Raw genomic sequence first — 24,590 nt, forward strand, 5'->3', positions numbered from 1 at the left:
AAGCAAATTCAAGTGAAAACGCTCTATAAAGTGGCCGGAGTTGTAAATATTATCAGTTTTCTGGTCATTTCCCTGCTTTCCACGGGTAATGTCAGTGATTGAAAACGGCAGGGTATGTAGTAAGAACCTACTTACTTTTATTTCAAGTGCTTATTACAAGTTTGAAATCATTTCTGGAAACCCTAAATGCGTTTTTTAAGACTTATACCGCATTAGACAGTTTTCTTACAAGTATGTACTGGAACCGTCAGGATATTAACTGATTCACCAAAAAGACGCTCAAGAAATTCGGCCTCAATTGTAAACATAAGCAGTATAGTCCTCACTTACAGTCTTTCTACACTAATTTTGAGCTGTATAAACATGGATTCCTAATATTTGAAAGAAATTCAAGTGAAAACACTCCCTAAAGTGCCCGGAGTTGTAAATATTTTCAGTTTTCTGGTCATTTCCCTGCTTTCTAAGGGATGTGTCAGTGATTGAAAACGGCAGGGTATGTAGTAAGGACCTACTTACTTTTATTTCAAGTGCTTATTACAAGTTTAAATCATTTCTGGAAACTCTAAATGCATATTTTAAGGGTTATACCAAAATTAGACAGTTTTCTTACAAGTATGTACTGGAACCGTCAGGATATTAACTTTTTCACCAAAAAGACGCTCGAGAAATTCGGCCTCAATTGTAAACATAAGCAGTATAGTCCTCACTTACAGTCTTTCTACACTAATTTTGAGCTGTAGAAACATGAATTCCTAGTATTTGAAAGCAAATTCAAGTGAAAACACTCCCTAAAGTGCCCGGAGTTGTAAGTATTATCAGTTTTCTGGTCATTTCCCAGCTTTCCACGGGTAATGTCAGTGATTGAACACGGCAGGGTATGTATTACGAACCTACTTACTTGTATTTCAAGTGCTTATTACAAGTTTGAAATCATTTCTGGAAACTCTAAATGCGTATTTTAAGACTTATACCGCAATTAGACAGTTTTCTTACAAGTATTACTGGAACCGTCAGGATATTAACTGATTCACCAAAAAGACGCTCGAGAAATTCAGCCTCAATTGTAAACATAAGCAGTATAGTCCTCACTTACAGTCTTTCTACACTAATTTTGAGCTGTATAAACATGAATTCCTAATATTTGAAAGCAAATTCAAGTGAAAACGTTCGCTAAAGTGGCCGGAGTTGTAAATATTATCAGTTTTCTGGTCATTTCCCTGCTTTCCACGGGTAATGTCAGTGATTGAAAACGGCAGGGTATGTAGTAAGAACCTACTTACTTTTATTTCAAGTGCTTTTTACAAGTTTGAAATCATTTCTGGAAACTCTAAATGCGTATTTTAAGACTTATACCACAATTAGAGAGTTTTCTTACAAGTATGTACTGGAACCGTCAGGATATTAACTGATTCACCAATAAGACGCTCGAGAAATTCGGCCTCAATTGTAAACATAAGCAGTATAGTCCTCACTTACAGTCTTTCTACACTAATTTTGAGCTGTATAAACATGAATTCCTAGTATTTGAAAGCAAATTCAAGTAAAAACACTCCCTAAAGTGCCCGGAGTTGTAAATATTTTCAGTTTTCTGGTCATTTCCCTGCTTTCCACGGGTAATGTCAGTGATTGAAAACGGCAGGGTATGTAGTAAGAACCTACTTACTTTTATTTCAAGTGCTTATTACAAGTTTGAAATCATTTCTGGAAACTCTAAATGCGTATTTTAAGACTTATACAGCAATTAGACAGTTTTCTTACAAGTATTACTGGAACCGTCAGGATATTAACTGATTCACCAAAAAGACGCTCGAGAAATTCAGCCTCAATTGTAAACATAAGCCGTATAGTCCTCACTTACAGTCTTTCTACACTAATTTTGAGCTGTATAAACATGAATTCCTAACATTTGAAAGCAAATTCAAGTGAAAACGCTCGCTAAAGTGGCCGGAGTTGTAAATATTATCAGTTTTCTGTTCATTTCCCTGCTTTCCACGGGTAATGTCAGTGATTGAAAACGGCAGGGTATGTAGTAAGAACCTACTTACTTTTATTTCAAGCGCTTATTACAAGTTTGAAATCATTTCTGGAAACTCTAAATGCATATTTTAAGAGTTATACCACAATTACAGCGTTTCTTACAAGTATATACTGGAACCATCAGGATATTAACTGATTCACCAAAAAGACGCTTGAGAAATTCGGCCTCAATTGTAAACATAAGCAGTTTAGTCCTCACTTACAGTCTTTCTACACTAATTTTGAGCTGTAGAAACATGAATTCCTAGTATTTGAAAGCAAATTCAAGTGACAACACTCCCTAAAGTGCCAGGAGTTGTAAGTATTATCAGTTTTCAGGTCATTTCCCAGCTTTCCACGGGTAATGTCAGTGATTGAACACGGGAGGGTATGTATTAAGAACCTACTTACTTTTATTTCAAGTGCTTATTACAAGTTTGAAATCATTTCTGGAAACTCTAAATGCGTATTTTAAGACTTATACCGCAATTAGACAGTTTTCTTACAAGTATTACTGGAACCGTCAGGATATTAACAGATTCACCAAAAAGACGCTTGAGAAATTCGGCCTCAATTTTAAACATAAGCAGTATAGTTCTCACTTACAGTCTTTCTACACTAATTTTGAGCTGTATGAACTTGAATGCGTAATATTTTAAAGGAAATTCAAGTGAAAACGCTCTGTAAAGTTGCCGGAGTTGTAAATATTATCAGTTTTCTGGTCATTTCCCTGCTTTCCACGGGTAATGTCAGTGATTGAAAACGGCAGGGTATGTAGTAAGAACCTACTTACTTTTATTTCAAGTGCTTATTACAAGTTTTAATTCATTTCTGGAAACTCTAAATGCGTATTTTAAAAGTTATACAACAATTAGACAGTTTTCTTACAATATGTACTGGAACCATCAGGATATTAACTTTTTCACCAAAAAGACGCTCGAGAAATTCGGCCTCAATTGTAAACATAAGAAGTATAGTCCTCCCTTACAGTCTTTCTACACTAATTTTGAGCTGTATAAACCTGATTCCTAATATTTGAAAGCAAATTCAAGTGAAAACGCTCTCTAAAGTGGCCGGAGTTGTAAATGTTATCAAATTTCTGGTCATTTCCCTGCTTTCCACGGGTAAAGTCAGTGATTGAAAACGGCAGGGAATGTAGTAAGAACCTACCTACTTTTATTCAGGGCTTATTACAAGTTTAAATCATTTCTGGAAACTCTAAATGCGTATTTTAAGAGTTATACTACAATTAGACATTTTCTTACAAGTATGTACTGGAACCGTCAGGTTATTGACTGATTCACCAAAAAGACGCTCGAGAAATTCGGCCTCAATTGTAAACATAAGCAGTATAGTCCTCACTTACAGTCTTTCTACACTAATTTTGAGCTGTATAAACATGGATTCCTAACATTTGAAAGCAAATTCAAGTGAAAACACTTCCTAAAGTGCCCGGAGTTGTAAATATTTTCAGTTTTCTGGTCATTTCCCTGCTTTCTAAGGGTAATGTCAGTGATTGAAAACGGCAGGAAATGCAGTAATAATCTACTTACTTTAATTTCAAGTGTTTATTACAAGATTTTAATCATTCCTGGAAACTCTAAATGCGTAATTTAAGAGTTATACCACAATTAGACAGTTTTCTTACGAGTATGTACTCGAACCGTCAGGATATTAACTGATTCAACAAAAGGACGCTACAGAAATTTGGCCTTAATTGTAAACATAAGGAGTATAGTCCTCTCTTACAGTCTTTCTACACTAATTTTGACCTGTATAAACATGGATTGCTAATATTTTAAAGCAAATTCAAGGGAAAACGCTCGGTAAAGAGGCCAGAGTTGTAAATATTATCAGTTTTCTGGTCATTTCTCTGCTCCACGGGTAATGTCAGTGATTGAAAAAAGCACGGTATGTAGTAAGAACCTACTTACTTTTATTTCAAGTGCTTATTACAAGTTTGAAATCATTTCCGGAAACTCTAAATGCGTATTTTAAGAGTTATACCACAATTAGAGAGTTTTCTTACAAGTATGTACTGGAACCGTCAGGATATTGACAGATTCACCAAAAAGACGCTCGAGAAATTCGGCCTCAATTGTAAACATAAGCAGTACAGTCCTCACTTACAGTCTTTCTACACTAATTTTGACCTGTATAAACATGGATTCCTAATATTTTAAAGCAAATTCAAGTGAAAACGCTCTATAAAGTGGCCGGAGTTGTAAATATTATCAGTTTTCTGGTCATTTCCCTGCTCCACGGGTAATGTCAGTGATTGAAAACGTCAGGGTATGTAGTAAGAACCTACTTACTTTTATTTCAAGTGCTTATTACAAGTTTGAAATCATTTCTGGAAACCCTAAATGCGTATTTTAAGACTTATACCGCAATTAGACAGTTTTCTTACAAGTATGTACTGGAACCGTCAGGATATTAACTGATTCACCAAAAAGACGCTCAAGAAATTCGGACTCAATTGTAAACATAAGCAGTATAGTCCTCACTTACAGTCTTTCTACACTAATTTTGAGCTGTATAAACCTGATTCCTAATATTTGAAAGCAAATTCAAGTGAAAACGCTCTCTAAAGTGGCCGGAGTTGTAAATATTATCAAATTTCTGGTCATTTCCCTGCTTTCCACGGGTAAAGTCAGTGATTGAAAACGGCAGGGTATGTAGTAAGAACCTACCTACTTTTATTCAGGGCTTATTACAAGTTTAAATCATTTCTGGAAACTCTAAATGCGTATTTTAAGAGTTATACCACAATTAGACAGTTTTCTTACAAGTATGTACTGGAACCGTCAGGATTTTAACTGATTCACCAAAAGGACGCTAGAGAAATTTGGCCTTAATTGAAAACATAAGGAGTATAGTCCTCACTTACAGTCTTTCTACACTAATTTTTAACTGTATAAACATGGATTCCTAATATTTCACAGCAAATTCAAGTGAAACCGCTCGGTAAAGAGGCCAGAGTTGTAAATATTTTCAGTTTTCTGGTCATTTCCCTGCTCCACGGGTAATGTCAGTGATTGAAAACGGCAGGGTATGTAGTAAGAACCTACTTACTTTTATTTCAAGTGCTTATTACAAGTTTGAAATCATTTCCGGAAACTCTAAATGCGTATTTTAAGAGTTATACCACAATTAGAGAGTTTTCTTACAAGTATGTACTGGAACCGTCAGGATATTGACAGATTCACCAAAAAGACGCTCGAGAAATTCGGCCTCAATTGTAAACATAAGCAGTACAGTCCTCACTTACAGTCTTTCTACCCTAATTTTGACCTGTATAAACATGGATTCCTAATATTTTAAAGCAAATTCAAGTGAAAACGCTCTATAAAGTGGCCGGAGTTGTAAATATTATCAGTTTTCTGGTCATTTCCCTGCTTTCCACGGGTAATGTCAGTGATTGAAAACGGCAGGGTATGTAGTAAGAACCTACTTACTTTTATTTCAAGTGCTTATTACAAGTTTGAAATCATTTCTGGAAACCCTAAATGCGTTTTTTAAGACTTATACAGCAATTAGACAGTTTTCTTACAAGTATGTACTGGAACCGTCAGGATATTAACTGATTCACCAAAAAGACGCTCAAGAAATTCGGCCTCAATTGTAAACATAAGCAGTATAGTCCTCACTTACAGTCTTTCTACACTAATTTTGAGCTGTATAAACATGGATTCCTAATATTTGAAAGAAATTCAAGTGAAAACACTCCCTAAAGTGCCCGGAGTTGTAAATATTTTCAGTTTTCTGGTCATTTCCCTGCTTTCTAAGGGATATGTCAGTGATTGAAAACGGCAGGGTATGTAGTAAGGACCTACTTACTTTTATTTCAAGTGCTTATTACAAGTTTAAATCATTTCTGGAAACTCTAAATGCGTATTTTAAGAGTTATACCACAATTAGACAGTTTTCTTACAAGTATGTACTGGAACCGTCAGGATATTAACTTTTTCACCAAAAAGACGCTCGAGAAATTCGGCCTCAATTGTAAAAATAAGCAGTATAGTCCTCACTTACAGTCTTTCTACACTAATTTTGAGCTGTAGAAACATGAATTCCTAGTATTTGAAAGCAAATTCAAGTGAAAACACTCCCTAAAGTGCCCGGAGTTGTAAGTATTATCAGTTTTCTGGTCATTTCCCAGCTTTCCACGGGTAATGTCAGTGATTGAACACGGCAGGGTATGTATTAAGAACCTACTTACTTTTATTTCAAGTGCTTATTACAAGTTTGAAATCATTTCTGGAAACTCTAAATGCGTATTTTAAGACTTATACCGCAATTAGACAGTTTTCTTACAAGTATTACTGGAACCGTCAGGATATTAACTGATTCACCAAAAAGACGCTCGAGAAATTCAGCCTCAATTGTAAACATAAGCAGTATAGTCCTCACTTACAGTCTTTCTACACTAATTTTGAGCTGTATAAACATGAATTCCTAATATTTGAAAGCAAATTCAAGTGAAAACGTTCGCTAAAGTGGCCGGAGTTGTAAATATTATCAGTTTTCTGGTCATTTCCCTGCTTTCCACGGGTAATGTCAGTGATTGAAAACGGCAGGGTATGTAGTAAGAACCTACTTACTTTTATTTCAAGTGCTTATTACAAGTTTGAAATCATTTCTGGAAACTCTAAATGCGTATTTTAAGACTTATACCACAATTAGAGAGTTTTCTTACAAGTATGTACTGGAACCGTCAGGATATTAACTGTTTCACCAATAAGACGCTCGAGAAATTCGGCCTCAATTGTAAACATAAGCAGTATAGTCCTCATTTACAGTCTTTCTACACTAATTTTGAGCTGTAGAAACATGAATTCCTAGTATTTGAAAGCAAATTCAAGTAAAAACACTCCCTAAAGTGCCCGGAGTTGTAAATATTTTCAGTTTTCTGGTCATTTCCCTGCTTTCCACGGGTAATGTCAGTGATTGAAAATGGCAGGGTATGTAGTAAGAACCTACTTACTTTTATTTCAAGTGCTTATTACAAGTTTGAAATCATTTCTGGAAACTCTAAATGCGTTTTTTAAGACTTATACCGCAATTAGACAGTTTTCTTACAAGTATGTACTGGAACCGTCAGGATATTAACTGATTCACCAAAAGGACCCTAGAGAAATTTGGCCTTAATTGAAAACATAAGGAGTATAGTCCTCACTTACAGTCTTTCTACACTAATTTTTAACTGTATAAACATGGATTCCTAATATTTCACAGCAAATTCAAGTGAAAACGCTCGGTAAAGAGGCCAGAGTTGTAAATATTTTCAGTTTTCTGGTCATTTCCCTACTCCACGGGTAATGTCAGTGATTGAAAACGGCAGGGTATGTAGTAAGAACCTACTTACTTTTATTTCAAGTGCTTATTACAAGTTTGAAATCATTTCCGGAAACTCTAAATGCGTATTTTAAGAGTTATACCACAATTAGAGAGTTTTCTTACAAGTATGTACTGGAACCGTCAGGATATTGACAGATTCACCAAAAAGACGCTCGAGAAATTCAGCCTCAATTGTAAACATAAGCAGTACAGTCCTCACTTACAGTCTTTCTACACTAATTTTGACCTGTATAAACATGGATTCCTAATATTTTAAAGCAAATTCAAGTGAAAACGCTCTATAAAGTGGCCGGAGTTGTAAATATTATCAGTTTTCTGGTCATTTCCCTGCTTTCCACGGGTAATGTCAGTGATTGAAAACGGCAGGGTATGTAGTAAGAACCTACTTACTTTTATTTCAAGTGCTTATTACAAGTTTGAAATCATTTCTGTAAAACCCTAAATGCGTTTTTTAAGACTTATACCGCAATTAGACAGTTTTCTTACAAGTATGTACTGGAACCGTCAGGTTATTAACTGATTCACCAAAAAGACGCTCAAGAAATTCGGCCTCAATTGTAAACATAAGCAGTATAGTCCTCACTTACAGTCTTTCTACACTAATTTTGAGCTGTATAAACATGGATTCCTAATATTTGAAAGAAATTCAAGTGAAAACACTCCCTAAAGTGCCCGGAGTTGTAAATATTTTCAGTTTTCTGGTCATTTCGCTGCTTTCTAAGGGATATGTCAGTGATTGAAAACGGCAGGGTATGTAGTAAGGACCTACTTACTTTTATTTCAAGTGCTTATTACAAGTTTAAATCATTTCTGGAAACTCTAAATGCGTATTTTAAGAGTCATACCACAATTAGACAGTTTTCTTACAAGTATGTATTGGAACCGTCAGGATATTAACTTTTTCACCAAAAAGACGCTCAAGAAATTCGGCCTCAATTGTAAACATAAGCAGTATAGTCCTCACTTACAGTCTTTCTACACTAATTTTGAGATGTATAAACATGAATTCCTAATATTCATGTGAAATTCAAGTGAAACCACTCCCAAAAGTGCCGGGATTTGTAAATATTTTCAGTTTATTGGTCATTTCCCTGCTTTCCACGGGTAATGTCAGTGATTGAAAACGGCAGGAAATGTAGTAATAATCTACTTACTTTAATTTCAAGTGCTTATTACAAGTTTGAAATCATTTCTGGAAACTCTAAATGCGTATTTTAAGAGTTATACCACAATTAGACAGTTTTCTTACTAGTATGTACTGGAACCATCAGGATATTAACTTTTTCACCAAAAAGACGCTCGAGAAATTCGGCCTCAATTGTAAACATAAGCAGTATAGTCCTCACTTACAGTCTTTCTACACTAATTTTGACCTGTATAAACATGGATTCCTAATATTTTAAAGCAAATTCAAGTGAAAACGCTCTGTAAAGTGTCCGGGGTTGTAAATATTATCAGTTTTCTGGTCATTTCCCTGCTTTCCACGGGTAATGTCAGTGATTGAAAACGGCAGGGTATGTAGTAAGAACCTACTTACTTTTATTTCAAGTGCTTATTACAAGTTTGAAATCATTTCTGGAAACTCTAAATGCATATTTTAAGAGTTATACCACAATTAGACAGTTTTCTTACAAGTATGTACTGGAATCGTCAGGATATTAACTGATTCACCAAAAAGACGTTCGAGAAATTCGGCCTCAATTGTAAACATAAGCAGTATAGTCCTCACTTACAGTCTTTCTACACTAATTTTCAGCTGCATAAACGGGAATTCCTAGTATTTGAAAGCAAATTCAAGTGAAAACACTCCCTAAAGTGCCGGGAGTTGTATATATTTTCAGTTAATTGTTCATTTCCTGCTTTGCACGGGTAATGTCAGTGATTGAAAAAGGCAGGAAATGTAGTAATAATCTACTTACTTTAATTTCAAGTGTTTATTACAAGATTTTAATGATTCCTGGAAACTCTAAATGCGTATTTTAAGAGTTATACCACAATTAGGCAGTTTTCTTACAAGTATGTACTGGAACCGTCAGGATATTAACTGATTCACCAAAAGGACGCTAGAGAAATTCGGCCTTAATTGAAACATAAGGAGTATAGTCCTCACTTACAGTCTTTCTACACTAATTTTTAACTGTATAAACATGGATTCCTAATATTTCAAAGCAAATTCAAGTGAAAACGCTCGGTAAAGAGGCCAGAGTTTTAAATATTATCAGTTTACTGGTCATTTGCCTGCTCCACGGGTAATGTCAGTGATTCAAAACGGCAGGGTATGTAGTAAAAACCTACTTACTTTTATTTCAAGTGCTTATTACAAGTTTTAAATCATTTCTGGAAACTCTAAATGCGTATTTTAAAAGTTATACAACAATTAGACAGTTTTCTTACAATATGTACTGGAACCATCAGGATATTAACTTTTTCACCAAAAAGACGCTCGAGAAATTCGGCCTCAATTGTAAACATAAGCAGTATAGTCCTCACTTACAGTCTTCCTACACTAATTTTGAGCTGTATAAACTTGAATTTGTAGTATTTTAAAGCAAATTCAAGTGAAAACGCTCTGTAAAGTGGCCGGAGTTGTAAATATTATCAGTTTTCCGGTCATTTCCCTGCTTTCCACGGGTAATGTCAGTGATTGAAAACGGCAGGGTATGTAGTAAAAACCTACTTACTTTTATTTCAAGTGCTTATTACAAGTTTGAAATCATTTCTGGAAACTCTAAATGCGTATTTTAAGACTTATACCGCAATTAGACAGTTTTCTTACAAGTATGTACTGGAACCGTCACGATATTAACTGATACACCAAAAAGACGCTCAAGAAATTCCGCCTCAATTGTAAACATAAGCAGTATAGTCCTCACTTACAGTCTTTCTACAGTAATTTTGAGCTGTATAAACCTGATTCCTAATATATGAAAGCAAATTCAAGTGAAAACGCTCTCTAAAGTGGCCGGAGTTGTAAATATTATCAAATTTCTGGTCATTTCCCTGCTTTCCAAGGGTAAAGTCAGTGATTGAAAACGGCAGGGTATGTAGTAAGAACCTACCTACTTTTATTCAGGGCTTATTACAAGTTTAAATCATTTCTGGAAACTCTAAATGCGTATTTGAAGAGTTATACTACAATTAGACATTTTCTTACAAGTATGTACTGGAACCATCAGGTTATTGACTGATTCACCAAAAAGACGCTCGAGAAATTCGGCCTCAATTGTAAACATAAGCAGTATAGTCCTCACTTACAGTCTTTCTACACTAATTTTGAGCTGTATAAACATGGATTCCTAACATTTGAAAGCAAATTCAAGTGAAAACACTTCCTAAAGTGCCCGGAGTTGTAAATATTTTCAGTTTTCTGGTCATTTCCCTGCTTTCTAAGGGTAATGTCAGTGATTGAAAACGGCAGGAAATGCAGTAATAATCTACTTACTTTAATTTCAAGTGTTTATTACAAGATTTTAATCATTCCTGGAAACTCTAAATGCGTATTTTAAGAGTTATACCACAATTAGACAGTTTTCTTACAAGTATGTACTGGAACCGTCAGGATATTAACTGATTCACCAAAAGGACGCTAAAGAAATTTGGCCTTAATTGTAAACATAAGGAGTATAGTCCTCACTTACAGTCTTTCTACACTAATTTTGACCTGTATAAACATGGATTCCTAATATTTTAAAGCAAATTCAAGTGAAAACGCTCGGTAAAGAGGCCAGAGTTGTAAATATTATCAGTTTTCTGGTAATTTCTCTGCTCCACGGGTAATGTCAGTGATTGAAAACGGCAGGGTATGTAGTAAGAACCTACCTACTTTTATTTCAAGGGCTTATTACAAGTTCAAATCATTTCTGGAAACTCTAAATGCGTATTTTAAGAGTTATACCACAATTAGACAGTTTTCTTACAAGTATGTACTGGAACCGTCAGGCTATTAACTGATTCACCAAAAGGACGCTAGAGAAATTCGGCCTTAATTGAAAACATAAGGAGTATAGTCCTCACTTACAGTCTTTCTACACTAATTTTTAACTGTATAAACATGGATTCCTAATATTTCACAGCAAATTCAAGTGAAAACGCTCGGTAAAGAGGCCAGAGTTGTAAATATTATCAGTTTTCTGGTCATTTCCCTGCTCCACGGGTAATGTCAGTGATTGAAAACGGCAGGGTATGTAGTAAGAACCTACTTACTTTTATTTCAAGTGCTTATTACAAGTTTGAAATCATTTCTGGAAACCCTAAATGCGTATTTTAAGACTTATACCACAATTAGACAGTTTTCTTACAAGTATGTACTGGAACCGTCAGGATATTATCAGATTCACCAAAAAGACGCTCGAGAAATTCGGCCTCAATTGTAAACATAAGCAGTATAGTCCTCACTTACAGTCTGTCTACACTAATTTTGACCTGTATAAACATGGATTCCTAATATTTTAAAGCAAATTCAAGTGAAAACGCTCTGTAAAGTGGCCGGAGTTGTAAATATTATCAGTTTTCTGGTCATTTCCCTGCTTTCCACGGGTAATGTCAATGATTGAAAACGGCAGGGTATGTAGTAAGAACCTACTTACTTTTATTTCAAGTGCTTATTACAAGTTTGAAATCATTTCTGGAAACCCTAAATGCGTATTTTAAGACTTATACCGCAATTAGACAGTTTTCTTACAAGTATGTACTGGAACCGTCAGGATATTAACTGATTCACCAAAAAGACGCTCAAGAAATTCGGCCTCAATTGTAAACATAAGCAGTATAGTCCTCACTTACAGGCTTTCTACACTAATTTTGAGCTGTATAAACATGGATTCCTAATATTTGAAAGAAATTCAAGTGAAAACACTCCCTAAAGTGCCCGGAGTTGTAAATATTTTCAGTTTTCTGGTCATTTCCCTGCTTTCTAAGGGATGTGTCAGTGATTGAAAACGGCAGGGTATGTAGTAAGGACCTACTTGCTTTTATTTCAAGTGCTTATTACAAGTTTAAATCATTTCTGGAAACTCTAAATGCATATTTTAAGGGTTATACCAAAATTAGACAGTTTTCTTACAAGTATGTACTGGAACCGTCAGGATATTAACTTTTTCACCAAAAAGACGCTCGAGAAATTCGGCCTCAATTGTAAACATAAGCAGTATAGTCCTCACTTACAGTCTTCTACACTAATTTTGAGCTGTAGAAACATGAATTCCTAGTATTTGAAAGCAAATTCAAGTGAAAACACTCCCTAAAGTCCCCGGAGTTGTAAGTATTATCAGTTTTCTGGTCATATCCCAGCTTTCCACGGGTAATGTCAGTGATTGAACACGGCAGGGTATGTATTACGAACCTACTTACTTTTATTTCAAGTGCTTATTACAAGTTTGAAATCATTTCTGGAAACTCTAAATGCGTATTTTAAGACTTATACCGCAATTAGACAGTTTTCTTACAAGTATTACTGGAACCGTCAGGATATTAACTGATTCACCAAAAAGACGCTCGAGAAATTCAGCCTCAATTGTAAACATAAGCAGTATAGTCCTCACTTACAGTCTTTCTACACTAATTTTGAGCTGTATAAACATGAATTCCTAATATTTGAAAGCAAATTCAAGTGAAAACGTTCGCTAAAGTGGCCGGAGTTGTAAATATTATCAGTTTTCTGGTCATTTCCCTGCTTTCCACGGGTAATGTCAGTGATTGAAAACGGCAGGGTATGTAGTAAGAACCTACTTACTTTTATTTCAAGTGCTTATTACAAGTTTGAAATCATTTCTGGAAACTCTAAATGCGTATTTTAAGACTTATACCACAATTAGAGAGTTTTCTTACAAGTATGTACTGGAACCGTCAGGATATTAACTGATTCACCAATAAGACGCTCGAGAAATTCGGCCTCAATTGTAAACATAAGCAGTATAGTCCTCACTTACAGTCTTTCTACACTAATTTTGAGCTGTATAAACATGAATTCCTTGTATTTGAAAGCAAATTCAAGTAAAAACACTCCCTAAAGTGCCCGGAGTTGTAAATATTTTCAGTTTTCTGGTCATTTCCCTGCTTTCCACGGGTAATGTCAGTGATTGAAAACGGCAGGGTATGTAGTAAGAACCTACTTACTTTTATTTCAAGTGCTTATTACAAGTTTGAAATCATTTCTGGAAACTCTAAATGCGTATTTTAAGACTTATACAGCAATTAGACAGTTTTCTTACAAGTATTACTGGAACCGTCAGGATATTAACTGATTCACCAAAAAGACGCTCGAGAAATTCAGCCTCAATTGTAAACATAAGCAGTATAGTCCTCACTTACAGTCTTTCTACACTAATTTTGAGCTGTATAAACATGAATTCCTAACATTTGAAAGCAAATTCAAGTGAAAACGCTCGCTAAAGTGGCCGGAGTTGTAAATATTATCAGTTTTCTGGTCATTTCCCTGCTTTCCACGGGTAATGTCAGTGATTGAAAACGGCAGGGTATGTAGTAAGAACCTACTTACTTTTATTTCAAGCGCTTATTACAAGTTTGAAATCATTTCTGGAAACTCTAAATGCATATTTTAAGAGTTATACCACAATTACAGCGTTTCTTACAAGTATATACTGGAACCATCAGGATATTAACTGATTCACCAAAAAGACGCTTGAGAAATTCGGCCTCAATTGTAAACATAAGCAGTTTAGTCCTCACTTACAGTCTTTCTACACTAATTTTGAGCTGTAGAAACATGAATTCCTAGTATTTGAAAGAAAATTCAAGTGACAACACTCCCTAAAGTGCCAGGAGTTGTAAGTATTATCAGTTTTCAGGTCATTTCCCAGCTTTCCACGGGTAATGTCAGTGATTGAACACGGGAGGGTATGTATTAAGAACCTACTTACTTTTATTTCAAGTGCTTATTACAAGTTTGAAATCATTTCTGGAAACTCTAAATGCGTATTTTAAGACTTATACCGCAATTAGACAGTTTTCTTACAAGTATTACTGGAACCGTCAGGATATTAACAGATTCACCAAAAAGACGCTTGAGAAATTCGGCCTCAATTTTAAACATAAGCAGTATAGTTCTCACTTACAGTCTTTCTACACTAATTTTGAGCTGTATGAACTTGAATGCGTAATATTTTAAAGGAAATTCAAGTGAAAACGCTCTGTAAAGTTGCCGGAGTTGTAAATATTATCAGTTTTCTGGTCATTTCCCTGCTTTCCACGGGTAATGTCAGTGATTGAAAACGGCAGGGTATGTAGTAAGAACCTACTTACTTTTATTTCAAGTGCTTATTACAAGTTTTATGTTCATTTCTGGAAACTCTAAATGCGTATTTTAAAAGTTATACAACAATTAGACAGTTTTCTTACAATATGTACTGGAACCATCAGGATATTAACTTTTTCACCAAAAAGACGCTCGAGAAATTCGGCCTCAATTGTAAACATAAGAAGTATAGTCCTCCCTTACAGTCTTTCTACACTAATTTTGAGCTGTATAAACCTGATTCCTAATATTTGAAAGCAAATTCAAGTGAAAACGCTCTCTAAAGTGGCCGGAGTTGTAAATATTATCAAATTTCTGGTCATTTCCCTGCTTTCCACGGGTAAAGTCAGTGATTGAAAACGGCAGGGAATGTAGTAAGAACCTACCTACTTTTATTCAGGGCTTATTACAAGTTTAAATCATTTCTGGAAACTCTAAATGCGTATTTTAAGAGTTATACTACAATTAGACATTTTCTTACAAGTATGTACTGGAACCGTCAGGTTATTGACTGATTCACCCAAAAGACGCTCGAGAAATTCGGCCTCAATTGTAAACATAAGCAGTATAGTCCTCACTTACAGTCTTTCTACACTAATTTTGAGCTGTATAAACATGGATTCCTAACATTTGAAAGCAAATTCAAGTGAAAACACTTCCTAAAGTGCCCGGAGTTGTAAATATTTTCATTTTTCTGGTCATTTCCCTGCTTTCTAAGGGTAATGTCAGTGATTGAAAACGGCAGGAAATGCAGTAATAATCTACTTACTTTAATTTCAAGTGTTTATTACAAGATTTTAATCATTCCTGGAAACTCTAAATGCGTAATTTAAGAGTTATACCACAATTAGACAGTTTTCTTACGAGTATGTACTGGAACCGTCAGGATATTAACTGATTCAACAAAAGGACGCTAGAGAAATTTGGCCTTAATTGTAAACATAAGGAGTATAGTCCTCTCTTACAGTCTTTCTACACTAATTTTGACCTGTATAAACATGGATTGCTAATATTTTAAAGCAAATTCAAGGGAAAACGCTCGGTAAAGAGGCCAGAGTTGTAAATATTATCAGTTTTCTGGTCATTTCTCTGCTCCACGGGTAATGTCAGTGATTGAAAACGGCACGGTATGTAGTAAGAACCTACCTACTTTTATTTCAAGGGCTTATTACAAGTTTAAATCATTTCTGGAAACTCAAAATGCGTATTTTAAGAGTTATACCACAATTAGACAGTTTTCTTACAAGTATGTACTGGAACCGTCAGGATATTAACTGTTTCACCAAAAGGACGCTAGAGAAATTCGGCCTTAATTGAAAACATAAGGAGTATAGTCCTCACTTACAGTCTTTCTACACTAATTTTTAACTGTATAAACATGGATTCCTAATATTTCACAGCAAATTCAAGTGAAAACGCTCGGTAAAGAGGCCAGAGTTGTAAATATTTTCAGTTTTCTGGTCATTTCCCTGCTCCACGGGTAATGTCAGTGATTGAAAACGGCAGGGTATGTAGTAAGAACCTACTTACTTTTATTTCAAGTGCTTATTACAAGTTTGAAATCATTTCCGGAAACTCTAAATGCGTATTTTAAGAGTTATACCACAATTAGAGAGTTTTCTTACAAGTATGTACTGGAACCGTCAGGATATTGACAGATTCACCAAAAAGACGCTCGAGAAATTCGGCCTCAATTGTAAACATAAGCAGTACAGTCCTCACTTACAGTCTTTCTACACTAATTTTGACCTGTATAAACATGGATTCCTAATATTTTAAAGCAAATTCAAGTGAAAACGCTCTATAAAGTGGCCGGAGTTGTAAATATTATCAGTTTTCTGGTCATTTCCCTGCTCCACGGGTAATGTCAGTGATTGAAAACGTCAGGGTATGTAGTAAGAACCTACTTACTTTTATTTCAAGTGCTTATTACAAGTTTGAAATCATTTCTGGAAACCCTAAATGCGTATTTTAAGACTTATACCGCAATTAGACAGTTTTCTTACAAGTATGTACTGGAACCGTCAGGATATTAACTGATTCACCAAAAAGACGCTCAAGAAATTCGGCCTCAATTGTAAACATAAGCAGTATAGTCCTCACTTACAGTCTTTCTACACTAATTTTGAGCTGTATAAACATGGATTCCTAATATTTGAAAGAAATTCAAGTGAAAACAATCCCTAAAGTGCCCGGAGTTGTAAATATTTTCAGTTTTCTGGTCATTTCCCTGCTTTCTAAGGGATACGTCAGTGATTGAAAACGGCAGGGTATGTAGTAAGGACCTACTTACTTTTATTTCAAGTGCTTATTACAAGTTTAAATCATTTCTGGAAACTCTAAATGCGTATTTTAAGAGTTATACCACAATTAGACAGTTTTCTTACAAGTATGTACTGGAACCGTCAGGATATTAACTTTTTCACCAAAAAGACGCTCGAGAAATTCGGCCTCAATTGTAAACATAAGCAGTATAGTCCTCACTTACAGTCTTTCTACACTAATTTTGAGCTGTATAAACATGGATTCCTAATATTTGAAAGAAATTCAAGTGAAAACACTCCCTAAAGTGCCCGGAGTTGTAAATATTTTCAGTTTTCTGGTCATTTCCCTGCTTTCTAAGGGATATGTCAGTGATTGAAAACGGCAGGGTATGTAGTAAGGACCTACTTACTTTTATTTCAAGTGCTTATTACAAGTTTAAATCATTTCTGGAAACTCTAAATGCGTATTTTAAGAGTTATACCACAATTAGACAGTTTACTTACAAGTATGTACTGGAACCGTCAGGATATTAACTTTTTCACCAAAAAGACGCTCAAGAAATTCGGCCTCAATTTTAAACATAAGCAGTATAGTCCTCACTTACAGTCTTTCTACACTAATTTTGAGATGTATAAACATGAATTCCTAATATTCATGTGAAATTCAAGTGAAACCACTCCCTAAAGTGCCGGGATTTGTAAATATTTTCAGTTTATTGGTCATTTCCCTGCTTTCCACGGGTAATGTCAGTGATTGAAAACGGCAGGAAATGTAGTAATAATCTACTTACTTTAATTTCAAGTGCTTATTACAAGTTTGAAATCATTTCTGGAAACTCTAAATGCGTATTTTAAGAGTTATACCACAATTAGACAGTTTTCTTACTAGTATGTACTGGAACCATCAGGATATTAACTTTTTCACCAAAAAGACGCTCGAGAAATTCGGCCTCAATTGTAAACATAAGCAGTATAGTCCTCACTTACAGTCTTTCTACACTAATTTTGACCTGTATAAACATGGATTCCTAATATTTTAAAGCAAATTCAAGTGAAAACGCTCTGTAAAGTGTCCGGGGTTGTAAATATTATCAGTTTTCTGGTCATTTCCCTGCTTTCCACGGGTAATGTCAGTGATTGAAAACGGCAGGGTATGTAGTAAGAACCTACTTACTTTTATTTCAAGTGCTTATTACAAGTTTGAAATCATTTCTGGAAACTCTAAATGCATATTTTAAGAGTTATACCACAATTAGACAGTTTTCTTACAAGTATGTACTGGAATCGTCAGGATATTAACTGATTCACCAAAAAGACGTTCGAGAAATTCGGCCTCAATTGTAAACATAAGCAGTATAGTCCTCACTTACAGTCTTTCTACACTAATTTTCAGCTGCATAAACGGGAATTCCTAGTATTTGAAAGCAAATTCAAGTGAAAACACTCCCTAAAGTGCCGGGAGTTGTATATATTTTCAGTTAATTGTTCATTTCCCTGCTTTCCACGGGTAATGTCAGTGATTGAAAAAGGCAGGAAATGTAGTAATAATCTACTTACTTTAATTTCAAGTGTTTATTACAAGATTTTAATGATTCCTGGAAACTCTAAATGCGTATTTTAAGAGTTATACCACAATTAGACAGTTTTCTTACAAGTATGTACTGGAACCGTCAGGATATTAACTGATTCACCAAAAGGACGCTTGAGAAATTCGGCCTTAATTGAAACATAAGGAGTATAGTCCTCACTTACAGTCTTTCTACACTAATTTTTAACTGTATAAACATGGATTCCTAATATTTCAAAGCAAATTCAAGTGAAAACGCTCGGTAAAGAGGCCAGAGTTTTAAATATTATCAGTTTTCTGGTCATATTCCCTGCTCCACGGGTAATGTCAGTGATTCAAAACGGCAGGGTATGTAGTAAAAACCTACTTACTTTTATTTCAAGTGCTTATTACAAGTTTTAAATCATTTCTGGAAACTCTAAATGCGTATTTTAAAAGTTATACAACAATTAGACAGTTTTCTTACAATATGTACTGGAACCATCAGGATATTAACTTTTTCACCAAAAAGACGCTCGAGAAATTCGGCCTCAATTGTAAACATAAGCAGTATAGTCCTCACTTACAGTCTTCCTACACTAATTTTGAGCGGTATAAACTTGAATTTGTAGTATTTTAAAGCAAATTCAAGTGAAAACGCTCTGTAAAGTGGCCGGAGTTGTAAATATTATCAGTTTTCCGGTCATTTCCCTGCTTTCCACGGGTAATGTCAATGATTGAAAACGGCCGGGTATGTAGTAAGAACCTACTTACTTTTATTTCAAGTGCTTATTACAAGTTTGAAATCATTTCTGGAAACTCTAAATGCGTATTTTAAGACTTATACCGCAATTAGACAGTTTTCTTACAAGTATGTACTGGAACCGTCAGGATATTAACTGATACACCAAAAAGACGCTCAAGAAATTCCGCCTCAATTGTAAACATAAGCAGTATAGTCCTCACTTACAGTCTTTCTACACTAATTTTGAGCTGTATAAACCTGATTCCTAATATTTGAAAGCAAATTCAAGTGAAAACGCTCTCTAAAGTGGCCGGAGTTGTAAATATTATCAAATTTCTGGTCATTTCCCTGCTTTCCACGGGTAAAGTCAGTGATTGAAAACGGCAGGGTATGTAGTAAGAACCTACCTACTTTTATTCAGGGCTTATTACAAGTTTAAATCATTTCTGGAAACTCTAAATGCGTATTTTAAGAGTTATACTACAATTAGACATTTTCTTACAAGTATGTACTGGAACCATCAGGTTATTGACTGATTCACCAAAAAGACGCTCGAGAAATTCGGCCTCAATTGTAAACATAAGCAGTATAGTCCTCACTTACAGTCTTTCTACACTAATTTTGAGCTGTATAAACATGGATTCCTAACATTTGAAAGCAAATTCAAGTGAAAACACTTCCTAAAGTGCCCGGAGTTGTAAATATTTTCAGTTTTCTGGTCATTTCCCTGCTTTCTAAGGGTAATGTCAGTGATTGAAAACGGCAGGAAATGCAGTAATAATCTACTTACTTTAATTTCAAGTGTTTATTACAAGATTTTAATCATTCCTGGAAACTCTAAATTCGTATTTTAAGAGTTATACCACAATTAGACAGTTTTCTTACGAGTATGTACTGGAACCGTCAGGATATTAACTGATTCACCAAAAGGACGCTAGAGAAATTTGGCCTTAATTGTAAACATAAGGAGTATAGTCCTCACTTACAGTCTTTCTACACTAATTTTGACCTGTATAAACATGGATTCCTAATATTTTAAAGCAAATTCAAGTGAAAACGCTCGGTAAAGAGGCCAGAGTTGTAAATATTATCAGTTTTCTGGTCATTTCTCTGCTCCACGGGTAATGTCAGTGATTGAAAACGGCAGGGTATGTAGTAAGAACCTACCTACTTTTATTTCAAGGGCTTATTACAAGTTTAAATCATTTCTGGAAACTCTAAATGCGTATTTTAAGAGTTATACCACAATTAGACAGTTTTCTTACAAGTATGTACTGGAACCGTCAGGATATTATCAGATTCACCAAAAAGACGCTCGAGAAATTCGGCCTCAATTGTAAACATAAGCAGTATAGTCCTCACTTACAGTCTTTCTACACTAATTTTGACCTGTATAAACATGGATTCCTAATATTTTAAAGCAAATTCAAGTGAAAACGCTCTGTAAAGTGGCCGGAGTTGTAAATATTATCAGTTTTCCGGTCATTTCCCTGCTTTCCACGGGTAATGTCAATGATTGAAAACGGCCGGGTATGTAGTAAGAACCTACTTACTTTTATTTCAAGTGCTTATTACAAGTTTGAAATCATTTCTGGAAACTCTAAATGCGTATTTTAAGACTTATACCGCAATTAGACAGTTTTCTTACAAGTATGTACTGGAACCGTCAGGATATTAACTGATACACCAAAAAGACGCTCAAGAAATTCCGCCTCAATTGTAAACATAAGCAGTATAGTCCTCACTTACAGTCTTTCTACACTAATTTTGAGCTGTATAAACCTGATTCCTAATATTTGAAAGCAAATTCAAGTGAAAACGCTCTCTAAAGTGGCCGGAGTTGTAAATATTATCAAATTTCTGGTCATTTCCCTGCTTTCCACGGGTAAAGTCAGTGATTGAAAACGGCAGGGTATGTAGTAAGAACCTACCTACTTTTATTCAGGGCTTATTACAAGTTTAAATCATTTCTGGAAACTCTAAATGCGTATTTTAAGAGTTATACTACAATTAGACATTTTCTTACAAGTATGTACTGGAACCATCAGGTTATTGACTGATTCACCAAAAAGACGCTCGAGAAATTCGGCCTCAATTGTAAACATAAGCAGTATAGTCCTCACTTACAGTCTTTCTACACTAATTTTGAGCTGTATAAACATGGATTCCTAACATTTGAAAGCAAATTCAAGTGAAAACACTTCCTAAAGTGCCCGGAGTTGTAAATATTTTCAGTTTTCTGGTCATTTCCCTGCTTTCTAAGGGTAATGTCAGTGATTGAAAACGGCAGGAAATGCAGTAATAATCTACTTACTTTAATTTCAAGTGTTTATTACAAGATTTTAATCATTCCTGGAAACTCTAAATTCGTATTTTAAGAGTTATACCACAATTAGACAGTTTTCTTACGAGTATGTACTGGAACCGTCAGGATATTAACTGATTCACCAAAAGGACGCTAGAGAAATTTGGCCTTAATTGTAAACATAAGGAGTATAGTCCTCACTTACAGTCTTTCTACACTAATTTTGACCTGTATAAACATGGATTCCTAATATTTTAAAGCAAATTCAAGTGAAAACGCTCGGTAAAGAGGCCAGAGTTGTAAATATTATCAGTTTTCTGGTCATTTCTCTGCTCCACGGGTAATGTCAGTGATTGAAAACGGCAGGGTATGTAGTAAGAACCTACCTACTTTTATTTCAAGGGCTTATTACAAGTTTAAATCATTTCTGGAAACTCTAAATGCGTATTTTAAGAGTTATACCACAATTAGACAGTTTTCTTACAAGTATGTACTGGAACCGTCAGGATATTATCAGATTCACCAAAAAGACGCTCGAGAAATTCGGCCTCAATTGTAAACATAAGCAGTATAGTCCTCACTTACAGTCTTTCTACACTAATTTTGACCTGTATAAACATGGATTCCTAATATTTTAAAGCAAATTCAAGTGAAAACGCTCTGTAAAGTGGCCGGAGTTGTAAATATTATCAGTTTTCCGGTCATTTCCCTGCTTTCCACGGGTAATGTCAATGATTGAAAACGGCCGGGTATGTAGTAAGAACCTACTTACTTTTATTTCAAGTGCTTATTACAAGTTTGAAATCATTTCTGGAAACTCTAAATGCGTATTTTAAGACTTATACCGCAATTAGACAGTTTTCTTACAAGTATGTACTGGAACCGTCAGGATATTAACTGATACACCAAAAAGACGCTCAAGAAATTCCGCCTCAATTGTAAACATAAGCAGTATAGTCCTCACTTACAGTCTTTCTACACTAATTTTGAGCTGTATAAACCTGATTCCTAATATTTGAAAGCAAATTCAAGTGAAAACGCTCTCTAAAGTGGCCGGAGTTGTAAATATTATCAAATTTCTGGTCATTTCCCTGCTTTCCACGGGTAAAGTCAGTGATTGAAAACGGCAGGGTATGTAGTAAGAACCTACCTACTTTTATTCAGGGCTTATTACAAGTTTAAATCATTTCTGGAAACTCTAAATGCGTATTTTAAGGGTTATACCAAAATTAGACAGTTTTCTTACAAGTATGTACTGGAACCGTCAGGATATTAACTTTTTCACCAAAAAGACGCTCGAGAAATTCGGCCTCAATTGTAAACATAAGCAGTATAGTCCTCACTTACAGTCTTTCTACACTAATTTTGAGCTGTAGAAACATGAATTCCTAGTATTTGAAAGCAAATTCAAGTGAAAACACTCCCTAAAGTGCCCGGAGTTGTAAGTATTATCAGTTTTCTGGTCATTTCCCAGCTTTCCACGGGTAATGTCAGTGATTGAACACGGCAGGGTATGTATTACGAACCTACTTACTTTTATTTCAAGTGCTTATTACAAGTTTGAAATCATTTCTGGAAACTCTAAATGCGTATTTTAAGACTTATACCGCAATTAGACAGTTTTCTTACAAGTATTACTGGAACCGTCAGGATATTAACTGATTCACCAAAAAGACGCTCGAGAAATTCAGCCTCAATTGTAAACATAAGCAGTATAGTCCTCACTTACAGTCTTTCTACACTAATTTTGAGCTGTATAAACATGAATTCCTAATATTGGAAAGCAAATTCAAGTGAAAACGTTCGCTAAAGTGGCCGGAGTTGTAAATATTATCAGTTTTCTGGTCATTTCCCTGCTTTCCACGGGTAATGTCAGTGATTGAAAACGGCAGGGTATGTAGTAAGAACCTACTTACTTTTATTTCAAGTGCTTATTACAAGTTTGAAATCATTTCTGGAAACTCTAAATGCGTATTTTAAGACTTATACCACAATTAGAGAGTTTTCTTACAAGTATGTACTGGAACCGTCAGGATATTAACTGATTCACCAATAAGACGCTCGAGAAATTCGGCCTCAATTGTAAACATAAGCAGTATAGTTCTCACTTACAGTCTTTCTACACTAATTTTGAGCTGTATAAACATGAATTCCTAGTATTTGAAAGCAAATTCAAGTGACAACACTCCCTAAAGTGCCCGGAGTTGTAAATATTTTCAGTTTTCTGGTCATTTCCCTGCTTTCCACGGGTAATGTCAGTGATTGAAAACGGCAGGGTATGTAGTAAGGACCTACTTACTTTTATTTCAAGTGCTTATTACAAGTTTGAAATCATTTCTGGAAACTCTAAATGCGTATTTTAAGACTTATACAGCAATTAGACAGTTTTCTTACAAGTATTACTGGAACCGTCAGGATATTAACTGATTCACCAAAAAGACGCTCGAGAAATTCAGCCTCAATTGTAAACATAAGCAGTATAGTCCTCACTTACAGTCTTTCTACACTAATTTTGAGCTGTATAAACATGAATTCCTAACATTTGAAAGCAAGTTCAAGTGAAAACGCTCGCTAAAGTGGCCGGAGTTGTAAATATTATCAGTTTTCTGGTCATTACCCTGCTTTCCACGGGTAATGTCAGTGATTGAAAACGGCAGGGTATGTAGTAAGAACCTACTTACTTTTATTTCAAGCGCTTATTACAAGTTTGAAATCATTTCTGGAAACTCTAAATGCATATTTTAAGAGTTATACCACAATTACAGCGTTTCTTACAAGTATATACTGGAACCATCAGGATATTAACTGATTCACCAAAAAGACGCTTGAGAAATTCGGCCTCAATTGTATACATAAGCAGTTTAGTCCTCACTTACAGTCTTTCTACACTAATTTTGAGCTGTAGAAACATGAATTCCTAGTATTTGAAAGCAAATTCAAGTGACAACACTCCCTAAAGTGCCAGGAGTTGTAAGTATTATCAGTTTTCAGGTCATTTCCCAGCTTTCCACGGGTAATGTCAGTGATTGAACACGGGAGGGTATGTATTAAGAACCTACTTACTTTTATTTCAAGTGCTTATTACAAGTTTGAAATCATTT

The sequence above is a fragment of the Myotis nattereri genome (genome assembly GCF_964212035.1).
Source record: "Myotis nattereri genome assembly, chromosome: 6".
NCBI classification, from domain to species: Eukaryota; Metazoa; Chordata; class Mammalia; order Chiroptera; family Vespertilionidae; genus Myotis; species Myotis nattereri.